At 50.8% G+C, this 13,509-nt stretch overlaps 1 protein-coding gene across 2 annotated transcripts in view; it reads right to left on the reverse strand.

Moving 5' to 3' along the window:
• Zfhx2 (zinc finger homeobox 2) overlaps positions 1–13,509 on the reverse strand; it is a 31,386-nt gene that overhangs the window by 15,822 nt on the left and 2,055 nt on the right. Inside the window, exon 1 of one of the 2 annotated variants that reach the window (XM_042284876.2) lies at positions 6,363–6,463. The exons of the other annotated variant lie outside the window; for it this stretch is intronic. The gene's annotated coding sequence lies outside the window, so the exon portion shown is untranslated. Of the gene's footprint in view, positions 1–6,362; positions 6,464–13,509 lie in introns of those variants that run through there. 2 annotated transcript variants of the gene reach the window in all.

A 13,509-nucleotide genomic window follows, 5' to 3' on the forward strand; every position in this document is an offset into this window, starting at 1 on the left:
TGGAGTTCAAGACCAGTGTAGGATACATGAGACTCTGTCTCAAATAAATAAATAAAAATAAAAAATAAAAATTGGTGTGTGTGTGTTTGTAGACATAAAACAGGCAGAATTAGCAGTCTCCCAAGAGCTAGGAATCAGGAATAGTGGATAAGGCCAGCAGGGCGCCCACCTTCCTCAAATGATCAGTTCCCTGAGCATCCATCTAACTCCTCTCCCACCGTCTGTATGATGAAATGGCTAATATTCAGGCCACCCTGCTTCAGAGAAAGCGTGAGGGGATGGCTTCCTTCTCCTTGGGCCATCTTTAACCCTCATCTCCAGATTCCCAGATTTGATATGGGTCCTTGGTCCAGGCGCCGTGTGGCCTTCAAGACTATTTCCCCTTCCCTCCCCCTCCTGTGAGGCCAGCTAGGTGTGAGTCAGAACCTTCAAGGAATTCTTGGGGGGCAGGATTAGTATGGTAATGAAATGCAAAGAAGTACCAGGTAAACGGGCTGAGGAGAAATCAAAAGGCAAGTGAGGAAACAGAATGGGGTCGGGGGTGGGGTGCAGATCGCTGGTTAAGCAGGCAGTGGGAGCCGAGGAATTGCCGGAGAAAGGCATTTCTCCTATGGACAGAGGAAGGAAGTCTGCTGGATTGGGAGGGTTCAGTCATTTCCACAGTTGGACCCCACCACATTTTACTAACCCACCTGATAGGAGAGCTGAGGGTTGACATGGGGGAAGCATTGTCCCACCCGTCTCGGCAGCAGGATAGCCCTGCTTACAAGTATTCCCTCCCTCTTGGCTTTCCACTCAGCGCTACATCGTAGCTCAGACCCTGGAGTAACTCCCAGGTCTTCTCCCTCTAAGGCTTAATTCCCACACCTAGAAAAGGACCACTGATGGCTAAGGACAAATCAAAGGGCCAGCTTCTGGGTGAGACCCACAACGGCGCAGGGTAGGTCAGCTGGCGGCTGTTTACAATTGCAAATCTCTTCCCTACCTTCCAGCCTACCCCTCCTCTTCAGGAAAAAATTTCAATTGCAAATTTATCCCTGCCTCGCGCACCCCCGACCTATTTCCCTTGTCCCTTTCTCCTGGTGTTTCGCCCATCACACACTATTTAATTAGACTTTTGTGGTCAGGGTGCCTCCAACTTCTAATCCTTCCATCTCCCTCTCTCCCATCTCCTCTCTGAATCTCCAGGTCTCTTCTCCCCCCACCCTTGAACTGGATTTGACACCGAAGCCTCTAAAAGCCAGCGCCCACCTAACCTGCCACCCTCAGGCCAAGATTCGTGTTCACTCTGTCCCACGGCCACTGGTTCCCGTGGTCCCCAGCATTTCTTAAAAGCGCAGCTCTCGGGTGGGGCAAGCCTCACGGGAGGGTAAAGGAAGAAGTCTGCGGTCCCGGACCCCGACACTACAGCTCAGGAGGCACGGGGGATGGGGTGGGGGCGGCGGCTGGTGTTCTGGAGGTGGGGGACAGCAGAGGGACGGGGCTGGGCCGCTGCCGGGCGGAGAGGGGGGGCTGCCGAGCAGGCCGTGGCAGCAGTGTGATTAGAGCAGAGATTGATGGGAAGGGGCGCCACAGACGGCAGAGAGAGTCAATAAAACGAGAGGATCACATTAGAGGCGACAGAGAGAGCTTTAAATTACAAGGGCTGCTGCCACCACGGGGGGTGGAAGGAGGCAGCCCTGGAGCCAAGGGAGGGTACAGGGTTCCGAGGGGCGTAGGCGCCCCGAAAGATGGATCACCAGCTCTAAAGCGGGCCTTCCATTCCCCCACCCCCTCTCTCTAATGCTCCAGCCCCCCACCAGGGTGAGGTGGAGAGGAGGGGGATGAGAGAAGGAGGTGGGGAAACAGGTCTCCCCTCCCCCAGGAACTGTCACCTCCCCTTCCACCTGGTTTTCCCGTCCGCCTGGTCTTTGGGAAGGGAAGCGTGGAAGCCATGGCTGTCCCGCAAACAAGGCAGTCCTAATTACCGACCTAAGGAGGAAGGCAGAGAGAGAGAGAGATGGGGCGGGGAGGGGCGGCGGCGGGGGGGGGGGCAGGCGACAAGGCCACAGGGAGCCAGGGGCTGCCAGCCTCCCTCACATTAGGACCCGGAGAGCGGAAGTGAGATCAGGAGGCAGACACAGAACGGCCGGGATTTGAAGTTGCAGAGAGAAGCAGCGGAAGACCTTTGAGGCAAGCTCTGAGACCCTGCAAGACGGGAGACCCCTGGAGAATGACTAGTGCCGGGGGTGGGAGGTGGGGGGCAGCAGAGTACTGAAATGCCCTCACTGACAGGCCAGGGAGCCCAGGCTGGCCCACAGACCTGGGTGGGACGAGGAGGGAAAGAAACACCACTGCTCCCTAGTGGTCACGGAGGGAACATCACTGAGCCCCCGATGCCCTCGGAAAAGCAGAAGCAAAGCCGGCCCCCCTCTCTCCATTTCCTCAGGCTCAGTAAAGGACAAAAGGTTCCGTGGCCAAGTGGGTCGGAGAGCAGCATCACTTTTGCTTAAAATCTGCATACAAGGACTTTTCACATCAGCTTTCCAAACATTTTTGCCTTCAGCCAGCATTCCCTTAGAGTCAATTCATAAACTCTGTGTGTGTGTGTGTGTGTAGGGTCTCTTTTAGCCCCAGCTGGCTTGCTTTTGGTGTGTGGTGCTGGAGGATGTACCCACCAGGCAACAGGTCTAGCACTGAGATACTCCCAGCCCCGGGCTTTACATCTCAAGGTGGAAGGGCATGGGCCCATGCAGATCAAGATCATCGTGGCTCCACCACTCACTGGCTGTCAGCCTTGGCAAGTTGCTCATCCAGACTATTTCCTCAAGTGGAAAACGGGAGTAATGACGTGAGGACCAGAAAAGGCAACATGAAAGTGTTTGGCCTGGGTGTCAGTGAGGTCCTTCCTTTACCTCCTGTGGTGGCTATCTCCTTCCTGGGGCAGAGTACAGTGTGAGAGAAGGCTGACATCCCTCTGCTTTGTATTGATGAGGGCCGATGGCTGGGCAAGATTCAAACCCAGGCTCCCAGACTCACGCTTCACTTGTTTCTTCTCTCTCTCCTCCCTTTTTTTTTTTTTTTTTGAGACTGGATTTTGCTCTGGCAGTAGACTACCCATGATTCTTCTGCCTCAGCTTCCCAAGTGGGATTATAGGCCTGCGTTACCATACATGGTTGGCAGAGTTCAAGTTTTACTTGGCCTTTGTTTATTATTGTGGTGCTGGGGGTTAAACTTGGGGCCTTGTGTATGCTAGGCGAGGGCTCCACCCCGGAGCTCCATGTCCAGCCCTTACTTGGCTGCTGGGTCTGGAGACACTCATTAACTCAGAGCAAAGGGAAGCTCTTGTGAGCTCACCCTCAGGCTAGGTGAAGCAGCTAATACTGAGGTCCAAACTATTATGGCCCCTCCCTGCACTTACTTTTTAATGGGTTCATTTATTTCGGTGGTTGTAGGCACTGAATCTAGGGCCTCAAGAGGCAAGCGCCCTCCCACTGAGCTACAGATGCGGACCTTTTCTTTTTCTTTAAAGGTTTGTTTTTATTATTTTTAATTATGTAGGTGTGTGCACGCCGGTGGGTGTGAGTGCAGGTACGGATGGAGACCAAAGACATCAGATCCCCTTTGGATCTGGAGTTACAGGCAGGTGTGAGTTGCTCGACATGGATGCAGGGAACTGGGTCCTCTGAAAGAGCAGTGAATGCTCTCAACTGCTGAGCCACCCCTTCAACCCCCCCCCCTTTTTTTTTTCTGAAACATGGTCTCATCATGTAACCCTGGAACTCTCACTGAAGACCAGGCTGTCCCTGGACTCACAGTGATCCTCCTGCCTCTGCAGCCCAAGTACTAGAATTAAAGGTGTATGCTATCATGCCCAGCTGTCCCTTCCTTTGATTTTACTATAATTTTAGAAGAAAATTTCAATCTTCTAAAGATGTTTTTTATTCTCTCTCTCTCTCTCTCTCTCTCTCTCTCTCTCTCTCTCTCTCTGTGTGTGTGTGTGTAGCCTGCAGGCACCCAATGTGGGTCAACAGGCTTGGCAACAGGTGCCTTTATGCACAAACCATACTACTTGCTGGCCCTTTTTTATTTTCTGATATAGGATCTGACTAAGTGGCTCAGGGTGGCCTTGAACTCACTCTGTAGCCCAGGCAAGCCCAAAACTTGTGATCCTCCCAAGTATGGAGATCACAGCCCTGTGCCATGCAAGGCCCAGCTTCCCTTACATTTAAAACGATAACGTCTCTTTAAATCTTACCTGGAATTGAAAAGGAAAATTACAATGCATTACTCCAGCTTCCATTTTGAGTCTACCTTCCCTACTGATGGACCCAGCCTCATGAATATTTAAAAAGTGCTTACTTTGTGTAAGATTAATTTTTTCCAAAAGAGAGGGGGGAAAAATGAGTCCAGAGGAAAGTAAACTAAGCAAGCAGAAAAAAAAATGCTACAGAGGACAAAGGAAGACAGCTAAGGCCTAGAAAGAAGAGGCAGAGCAGTGGCGCTGAAGGCGCGCCTTGATTTGCATATGTACATACTGTGTGTCTTCCAGACTGGGTGGTGAGCTGCCCCTGGAGCAAGGAAGGCGACTGTTTCACACCCTGCAAGATGCTCAAGTTGGGCTTGAGGGAACCCAGTGATATGTGAGGAGAAAAACGGGGAGACTCAGAGGGAGATGGAGGTGGGCGGGAAGGTGAATGGGTGAAAGGGAAGTTATGGGCTGAAGCCAAACATGCTAACACGTACACGGGTTTTTGAGGTGTGCTCACTGCTGGCAGGGATGGGTATCTAGGAGGAGAGCATGCCAACCGGGTGCCCCCCTTGATGGCTCAGAGGTTAGCTATTCTAGGACAGTACTATAGGGCTGCTCTGGTGCACAGGTCTGTAGGGCCATTTTTAAAAACTATTTATGTTTGTGTGTGAGGTGCTGCGTGAGGGAAGGTGTCAGTGGTGGGTGGGGGTGGGGGTGGGGGTGGGGGGTGGGGTTAGAGATGGAGGCGGTTGACAGCTGCCCAATGCAGGTACTAAGGAACTGAACTCTGGAAGAACACACGAAGCCAGCTCCGATCCCTTTTGTAGGAGCCCTCAGAAGTGAAGGGGCAGAGACTGGTGCCCTTACTCAGACTCACCAGCCCACTGGATCCGGGCATAGGATGTCTCTGGAAGATTCTTTGAGTTTGGAAGAATACCACTGTAAGGTCTGTGTGAGTTTTTCTGGTTCTTCAGTTGATGTGAGCTTATGTGATATACTAATGTCATTTAAATACTACTGTAACAGCCCTGCCTATAATCCCAGCTACTTGAGAAGACTGAGGCAGGGACATCATAAGTTTGAGCCTGTCTGGGCTACAAACTGTGGGACCCTGTCTCAAAATAGAAAGTGCCAAGCACAGTGGTGTAGTCATGAAATCCCAGCACTCAGGAGTTAGGAACAAAGGGACCAGGAGTTCAAGGCTAACCTTGGCTACAGAGTTATATGAGAGCCTGGCTAAAAACACCAAAAATAAATACATAAAAAAATATGTATTAAAAAAAAAAAAAAAAGCATCTGTAGGGGGAAATAGCTTAGTGCCTAGGATGTGTGAGGCCCTGGTTCAGTCCCAAGAACTACTAAATAAATAAATCCTACTACAACAACTACAGTAGTTTTCTCTGTTCTAACAATTCCAAGTGTGGGGTGGGTGCACACTGGAGTCGAGTGCTTCCTTGTATGCACGGGGCCTTGGCTCACTATTCAGCCCTGAACGGCATAAACAAACCAAACCCTCTTGGGGTTGGTGGCCCATGCTTATAACCCCAACATTCAGGAGGCCGAGACAGCAGGATTGCCATGAGTTGACAGCCTGAGTTACGCAGTGAGTTTAGGCTAGCCTAGGTCTAGCCTAGTGTTAAGACTTTGTCTCACAACAAACAAAAAACCAAAAGAGGAAATCCAAAATGTTTTAACATTACATTTGAGCATCAATACGATTCTAGTACTGCATACACCTATACTATGTATATGAGTCACTCAAATACTGTGGGAAACGCTCCTCTTCCTCGGGGGCTGGGGAGATGGCAAAGTGATTAAGTACACTGGCTGTCCTTCCAGAGGGTCTCAGCATCCACAGAGTCAATTCAATCTTCTGTAACTAGCTCCAACACAAGCATCCACGCCCACGTGCACACAGGCATATAGATCACTATGAGTTCAACGATAGCCTGGTTTAGACCAGCCAGGGCTACATAAGTGAGACCCTATTTCAAAAAACAAAAAATAAGTAAAACAAACTTCTAAAACTTAGAAAAACAAACCAACCAAATTTTCCTCCGGCTAATGTTAGCTTGACAGGCGTTGTCAGGCTTGGGGGCGGGGCTCTGAAGATGGACGGCCTCCCATTACCTTAGGAAAGGGTGGAGGTATCAGAACTTTGTTAAGGTCCACACAGAGGAAAACTGCTTCTTCTTGTTCAGAGCAATGGAATCTGGGTTCTTCCTCTGGCCCTGGGTGGAGATGAGACATTCTGACTTGCCTTAAATATTAGAACATTGCATATACTCCTGCCCGCCCCCTTGACAGTTAACTTGGCCTGCCAATCGCTTGGCCAGGATACCAACCACTAGGAAAGCTGATTCACCTGAAGACAAGCTAAGGAAAGGGGGGCATAATTATCCCTTCTCTGAGATACTGCACCTCTAAGTCCCAGAAGCCCCTCCCTTAATGCAGTTGCGCGCAGATGCTCACTGCTGAGCCTGAGCGCATCCCTGAGTTCTAGCTCAGAAGTCTAACTTCTCCTTTCTATTTCTCTGGACAGCTGCCAATGTCCTGAGCATTGCTTGCTCTAGCTCTCTGGGCTTTCCCACTCTTCTCTGAAGGCCTCCGACATCCACAGCTGCTTGCAGATCTCTAGCTGATCTACATACTCAAAGGTGCGACTTGATCTTCTCCCCATCTCCTCTCTCTTAAAGCCACCCAGATCTTCAACTTGCCTGCTCTGTTGGTTTTCTCTCAGTTTAATGAAATGGCCCTCAAGCTTCCTTTTAAGGCCATTTTGATTTTGTTCTTTTTGTTTTTTTTGTTTGTTTTACTTTTTTGTTTGTTCGTTTTCTGAGACAGGGTTTCTCTGTATAACAGCCCTGGTTGTCCTGGAACTCACTTTGTAGGCCAGGCTGGCTTCAAACTCACAGAGATCCACCTGCCTCTGCTTCCATAGTGCTGGGATTAAAGGTGTGCGCCACCACAGCCCGTCTTAATTTTTTTTTTTCCCAAAGACAGAATCTCACTGTGTAGCTTTGGTTGACCTGGAACTCCATATGTAGATCAGGTTGGCCTTGAAATCATGGAGATCCAGCCTGCCTTTGCCTCCTGAGGGCTGGGATTAAAAGGCGTGAGCCAACATATCCAGCTTTGTTTTTAAATTCTTCTATCAGTGACACCAAGAACCTATACAAGGGAACCCCAATTCCCCAGTAATACTATATGTCTAAAAGATAAATATGAAACATGATTTTCATGTTTAGACTTCCGTTCTCTAAGCCATCTCCTGTGTGCACTGTCTCTGTTCCTCTGTCTCTGTGTCTCTGTCTCTTGAGCTGAGGAGAGATAGTCCACCTGCAGCTGTAGTAATTACAATAGCTGACATCTTTAACACAGGGTCTGGTATATGCTAGACAAACACACTACCACTGAGATACATTCCTAGTCACAACAGCCAACATCTTTGAACGCTTGCCGTGTGACAGGCACCATGTGGGGCCCCCAGCGAGTATCACAACACCGACCCTCCACTACCGTCTGACAGCCATACAGACACTTCCTTCAGAAAGTAGCCCAGGCTGGCCTCGAACTCAGAGATCCACCTGCCTCTGCCTCCCGAGTACTGGGATTAAAGGCGTGCGCCACCACCGTCGCTGGATGGAAGAGGCTTTTCTGAATCGTTACGCTGCCCTTGTGCATGCACTGGTGCCCCTCTTTGAGCTTGAAGGTACAAGGTGATCATTCTGTCTGTACAGAGAAGTTGGGGGCTGGGCAGGGCTATTTGAATGATGATATGCGTGTCTATTCACGTCTCTTTAAGTTCAAAGTTGGAGAGATGGCTCAGCAGGTAAGGATGCTGTGGTACGAGCTAGACAGCCTGAGTGTGGTCCTAAGAACCTACGTAAAGATGAAAGTCGAGAACTGATTCCACAGAGTTGACCTCTGACCTCCATATACACACAACAAAGAACACATTTTTAAATAGTTACATCTACATGTGTATTCATATTAGCACGGGAACTCCATCAAGCAGAATGACGCTACTTAAAAAAACAGACTTGGGGCTGGAGGTGTAGGACTGCCAATAATAACCCATCACCTAAAGAAAACCCCAAACTCACAGCTTTGGAGTCAGACAGACAGACCTGGTAGCAGACTCTAGTCAGTTCTGGTCTGTGATAGGTAAAGGGACCCTGCTGTGTGGCTTAAAGCCTCAGTCCAGGTCTTTTCACTGTTATAAAGAAGGCAAGTAGTATGACATGGAGCTTTGCCCCCCCTTCAGACCAACACGTTGGATGTGATCAATCAATAAAATAACCACCACTTTCTATTCACATGCCTTACTTCCTGACGGGGGAATGTTTGAAATGCTTGCTCTCTGACGGTGTGTGCGGGTGGCGGGTGGGGTAGGTGGCCTAGGTGTAGCCCTACAGGGGCACCTCTTGGGGGGCTCGTGAACGTGCTCACCTCGGGCAGGCGTGCCCTAAAGTCCTGAGGCTGACACCTATGTGGGCCCTTGCTTTCCATTCCGCACCGTGTGGAATGCTGCTGTGTGCCTGCAAGTGCTCGGTGGCCGGGCGGGCGGGCGGGCGGCTGGCACAGAGTGTTTGGGGTGGTGGTAATTACTAGGATGGCCCAGCCCTAATGAGTGTGATCTCGTTACACTCTTGCTGCTTCTAATGGAGCTAACCTCATTTCACAGCCATTAGAGATGGAGATGAGGCCCCGCCCACAGGCCCCGCCAGCTGCAGCTCTCATAGCTTTGGCCATGGTCTCCCCTCCTGCTCGCCATTATAGTTCACCTCTGTCTCCCTCTTTTTTCATCTTCCTTCTGGGCCCCATTGTTCTTCTCCATGTCCATCTCTCTCTCCTCTCCCCCTTTTCCCATGCCTCTCTTCTGTCTCCTCGCCGCCACATCTGGGTTGCTTTTACCTCTGTTCATTGCCTCCCACACGGTGTCTGGCCTCTGTCCTTCACACTTCCGTCTCCCTGTCCTCTTTGTCCCCTGCCCTTCACCTCTGCTGTCCTTCTCCTCCCCCACACTGCCCTGTCTGGCCAGAGGACACATCTCCCGAGGAAACCAGCAGAGACAAACAAAAGGCAGCGACTTCATTATACTGGTTAATTAGAATGAACCAGCATGGCCTGAACTCAGGACTGACCCGGAGCCGAGTCAAGGCCTTGATGTTTTCATACCCGACAACTCCCTCTCCCTCCTTTGGGCTGTCTTCCTTGGATTAGAGGGTAGGGAAGGGTTCAGACTGCCCGCCTTCTCTGAGGTCCTCTCTGTCCACACCAACCCTCTCTCTTTTTTCATAGAGATGACCGCTCTCATCTCTTTCCCACTCTTCTTCTGGTCCAGTCTGTCCAGAACTTTTTCAGGGAAGAGTCTCGGGCTGGCCTCGAACCCCTACTGTAGCAGAAGATGACCTTGAACTCTGGGTCCTGCCTCCACTGGCAAGCGCTGAGATGACGGACCCACATGTGCTGACATGCCGACTGTCTAGCACCTGTTTCTTTTGCGTTTCTGCTCTTTTCCTTCCCACTCTCCGGCATACTTCAGTTCCTAGAGCACCAGGACACATCTCTGGGTTTTTAGAAGCCACATACATAGTCTCAAGGAGCTGGGGGCAGGAGAAGAGCGCCTGTGGCCTGAGCAGGCCAGTTTTCCAAACATGGGGTGAGGTAGCTATAAAGGAGGAAAGAGGCCTGGGGGAGAAGAGGGGACACTGGACGAGAGGATTGGGGGGAAGGGGCAGAGGGCCCTTGGCTTGTATAGCCAACAAACAGGGAATGGCACTTTTGAGTATGGAAAGGAATTTACTCCGTGTTTTTCCTCCAAGGAAACAATCCAACCCTCTGCCTTCCTTCATTAAGAAGCCAGATGACTGGCAACTTGACCCTTGACCTTTTGCTCAAACCTCGTCCCAGAGGGAGAGCGGGAGGGTAGCTGGCTGGGACTGGAGCGCACAGGGGAAATGTCTACACTTAAACTAAAAGCTTATGGCCCACACCCACCCTGCCCCACCAGCTTGGCACTTCAGCACACCATAGGTCCTATGTGCACACACTCTGGGCACCGTGGTCTCCTAATGGTGTACGCCCCCATCCATACATCCTTTTGGTAGAGGGCTTTGTTGTGGATTCTAAGGCCCCAACTTCAGCTTTGAGATAATCCTGTATTCCTGCCCAAATACAGGAGGACACTCCAGTTCTCAAGTTTGACAGTTGGAGGGAAAAAAAATGTTGAGGGGGGCTGAGCTGCCTTGGTAGGAAACAGAAAAGAGGCTGGACATAATGCTGCATGCTTGGAAACCCAGGATCGGGGGGAGAGGCAGTAAAGGGTCAGGAGTGAAGGCCTGTACCTGCTATGTAGTGAGTCTGAGGGCTACATGACCCCACCCACCCCATCCCAAAAAAGCAAAAGATCAATAACCAGGACTCAGGAGGCAGAGATGGGGGAATCACTGTGAGTGAAGGCCAGCCTGGTCTTCGTAGCAAGTTCTAGGCTAGCTACAACTAAACAGCAGAACCTTGTCTCACTCAAGAAAAAAATAAAAAAGAAAGAAAAAGACTTTCCTATCCCACCAGTAAAGCCTAACACAGGAGCGGATCCAACATCCGGACATTCTCGCCACATCTTCCACCCCGCCTCCCCAGTCAGGGGTGGGTGGGAAAGGGTCTGGGAGGTAGTTAGACAGGGACTTTATTGAGACTTTCCCAGAGAGCAAAGGGGCCCTGGGAAAGCAGGGGGTGGGATGCCCGAAGCTCAGCGTGAGGAGTCTGAGAAGAAAGATGGAAAAATCAATGAAATGAGTTTCTAACAGTGAGGTAAAGGAGCGCCGTGTCGACAGCTTGTCACCTGCTGAAAAATATGAGCTGCCCAAGTCCGGGGCGGCTGCTGACAGTACAGATGGCTGCCACTGTCTACTGCCTTCCCCGACACCCCCACCGCCAGCCCCTTCCGCGGCGAGGGCTTGCTTATTCTAACCCAGACTCTCCCCAGACCCTCTCTGCCTTGCCTTTTCTGCTGGCTTTCCTAACTCATTCAGGGTCTTTGCCTCCTTATTGCAAGAGCGGGACAGGTCCTGAGCCCTGGTTTGATACACCTTTCCTCTCGAAGGCTTCTTTCTGCAGATTCACTCGGAGCCTCATAGGGAGCCAGCGCTGTATCAACAATGGGCAGTCAGATGTGAAGGTCATTTCTTACAGGGTTGTTTACACCAAGGTTTGGGCCGCAGTTAACACCTATCTCTTATCTCTGGGCCACTTGGCCAGTGTTCATGTCCTTGGAACCACTTTGAGACGGGTGTGTAAGGTGGGTCTGGTGTGGATTTATGAACTTTTGTGGTCGCGGTGTCTGTGTGTGCGCCACAGGTGCACACCTGTATGTCTGAGCATGGCTGATTCAGTTTTAGCTTCATGATAGGGAACGGGGCGGAGATGCTACTTCAGATTTGCCTGCTCTTTGAAAACACCCCTGGGCCTTTTCTGGAATCCGCCTCTGTATCCTCCTCTGTATCCTCCCCAGGCTCCTGGGATGGCTCATTCACATTTTCTTCACATTATCTCCACAGACTTCCCAGGTCCACCCTGAGAGTTAGTCTGGCCCTTCAGCCTCTAACACTGTCCCTCTTCTCTACCCCGGGTCTGCTGGTCCTTCCCCTCGTTTCTGATTTCCCAGCCTGACTATGTATGTAGACTGAGGTCTGGGAGACAGGATGGGAGTCAGGACAGGTCTCGGACTCTTTGGACATTTACTCAACAGGTATTTATGATTATCTGTGTGACGGATACCACGAAGTGTTACAAAACAACTAGAAACCAGAGGGAGGTATGGTGCTCAGACCTAAAATTCTAGAACCCAGGAGACTGTCGCAGGAGGATCTCCTCAAGTTTCAGTCCCGCCTGGGCTACAGAGCGAGACCCTGTCTCAACCCTCAACACATTCTCCCCACACAAAAAGGGAAGAGAGTGGACAGAAGATAGCTGCTCAGAAGAGAGCGGACTAGCCCTGTGTCTCCTACTCTGGTCTCTCAAATGAAGGGCCCTTTCATCTTCAGTCAGGTATTACAGTGCCCTCTGGCATTTCAAGACTCTCCTCCATACTCTTTTCAGGCATCAGTTTACACTCCGCCACTGCTCTGGTCTTCTGAATTTCCAGCTTTGGCTTTTACTCCCAAACCCCACACCACTGGGGTGTGATGCTTTCAATAGCCCTCCTTCCGGGTCACAAGGCCTTCTGTCCTGTGGCTGACATTTTCCGTTCTCTTCCTTTTCGGCACGCCTCTCTAGCCTGCCGTTTCAACCTCGATGCCCACTGTCTCTTGAGGTCACTTCCTCCCTGCTTCTGTCAGGACCCAGCAAGCCTCAGGCACTCACAAAGTAGTTTGTGACAATTGTCCTGAGCTAAGAATAGCTCCAGAGAAGCAAAGTCACTGCTAGAGACAGGAGTCCTCCAGATATGACTCCATCCAGACCCCGGTGCCACACGTGATACACAGGGGGCAAGTTGTTCCCGTACGGGTCTCAATATGGTAACACCAGCTGCCTCTGACATCATGGAGGAGGGACCCTGTCAGGTTGCCAAGGCAACGCAGCAATTTATGACATCAGAGGCTTGAAGTCTTTGGTTCTCAGGGGGCTGGGAAGATTCAAGTTCCTGTCATTTGAAGTAAATGGGAATCCTACTTTTTCATCTCTTTTTCTGTGTTCTCCTGGCTTGCTTGGCCATAAAATACAGAGTGACTGATGAGGCTGACGGGGTGAATGCTGGCGAGGGCCTCTTCTGTCGCTCTTGGTCGCTGTCATTTCTTTCCTCATAAGCATCTCTCTTTTAGGGCCCAGTGGTCGTCTGCCGAGCCATTTTCCCAAATTGCTCCCCCCCTGCTGTGCTCTCTCTTTGCCTGGGTCTCGCTGTGTCCTCCTCACACTGGAGGCATTTGTCTCCTTTGATACCCCACTCTCTCCTCTGTTCCCTTCCCAGGGCTCTGTGCAGCTCTGACCTGCTTCAGCACCCCTGCCTGCCTTCGACGACGACATTACCTTCTTTGTACCACCACAGTCTTTTCCACCTCATCTTCTTCCTTCATTCTTCCCTTCCCCCACCTTACCACCACACTAATTTCATGCTGCTATCATCATCTTTCTCTTTCCTCCTGGATGGCTATTAGCTCATATTTATTAATTAATTCTCTCAGTTTTTCATTAATCGCTCCTCAGGTCCTCCCCTTCTCCACTCATCCCGGACAGATTCTCATCGTTTCCTCTGGCCATGCATTTCTTTAACCCA

Source organism: Peromyscus maniculatus, chromosome 9 (assembly GCF_049852395.1).
Source record: "Peromyscus maniculatus bairdii isolate BWxNUB_F1_BW_parent chromosome 9, HU_Pman_BW_mat_3.1, whole genome shotgun sequence".
NCBI classification, from domain to species: Eukaryota; Metazoa; Chordata; class Mammalia; order Rodentia; family Cricetidae; genus Peromyscus; species Peromyscus maniculatus.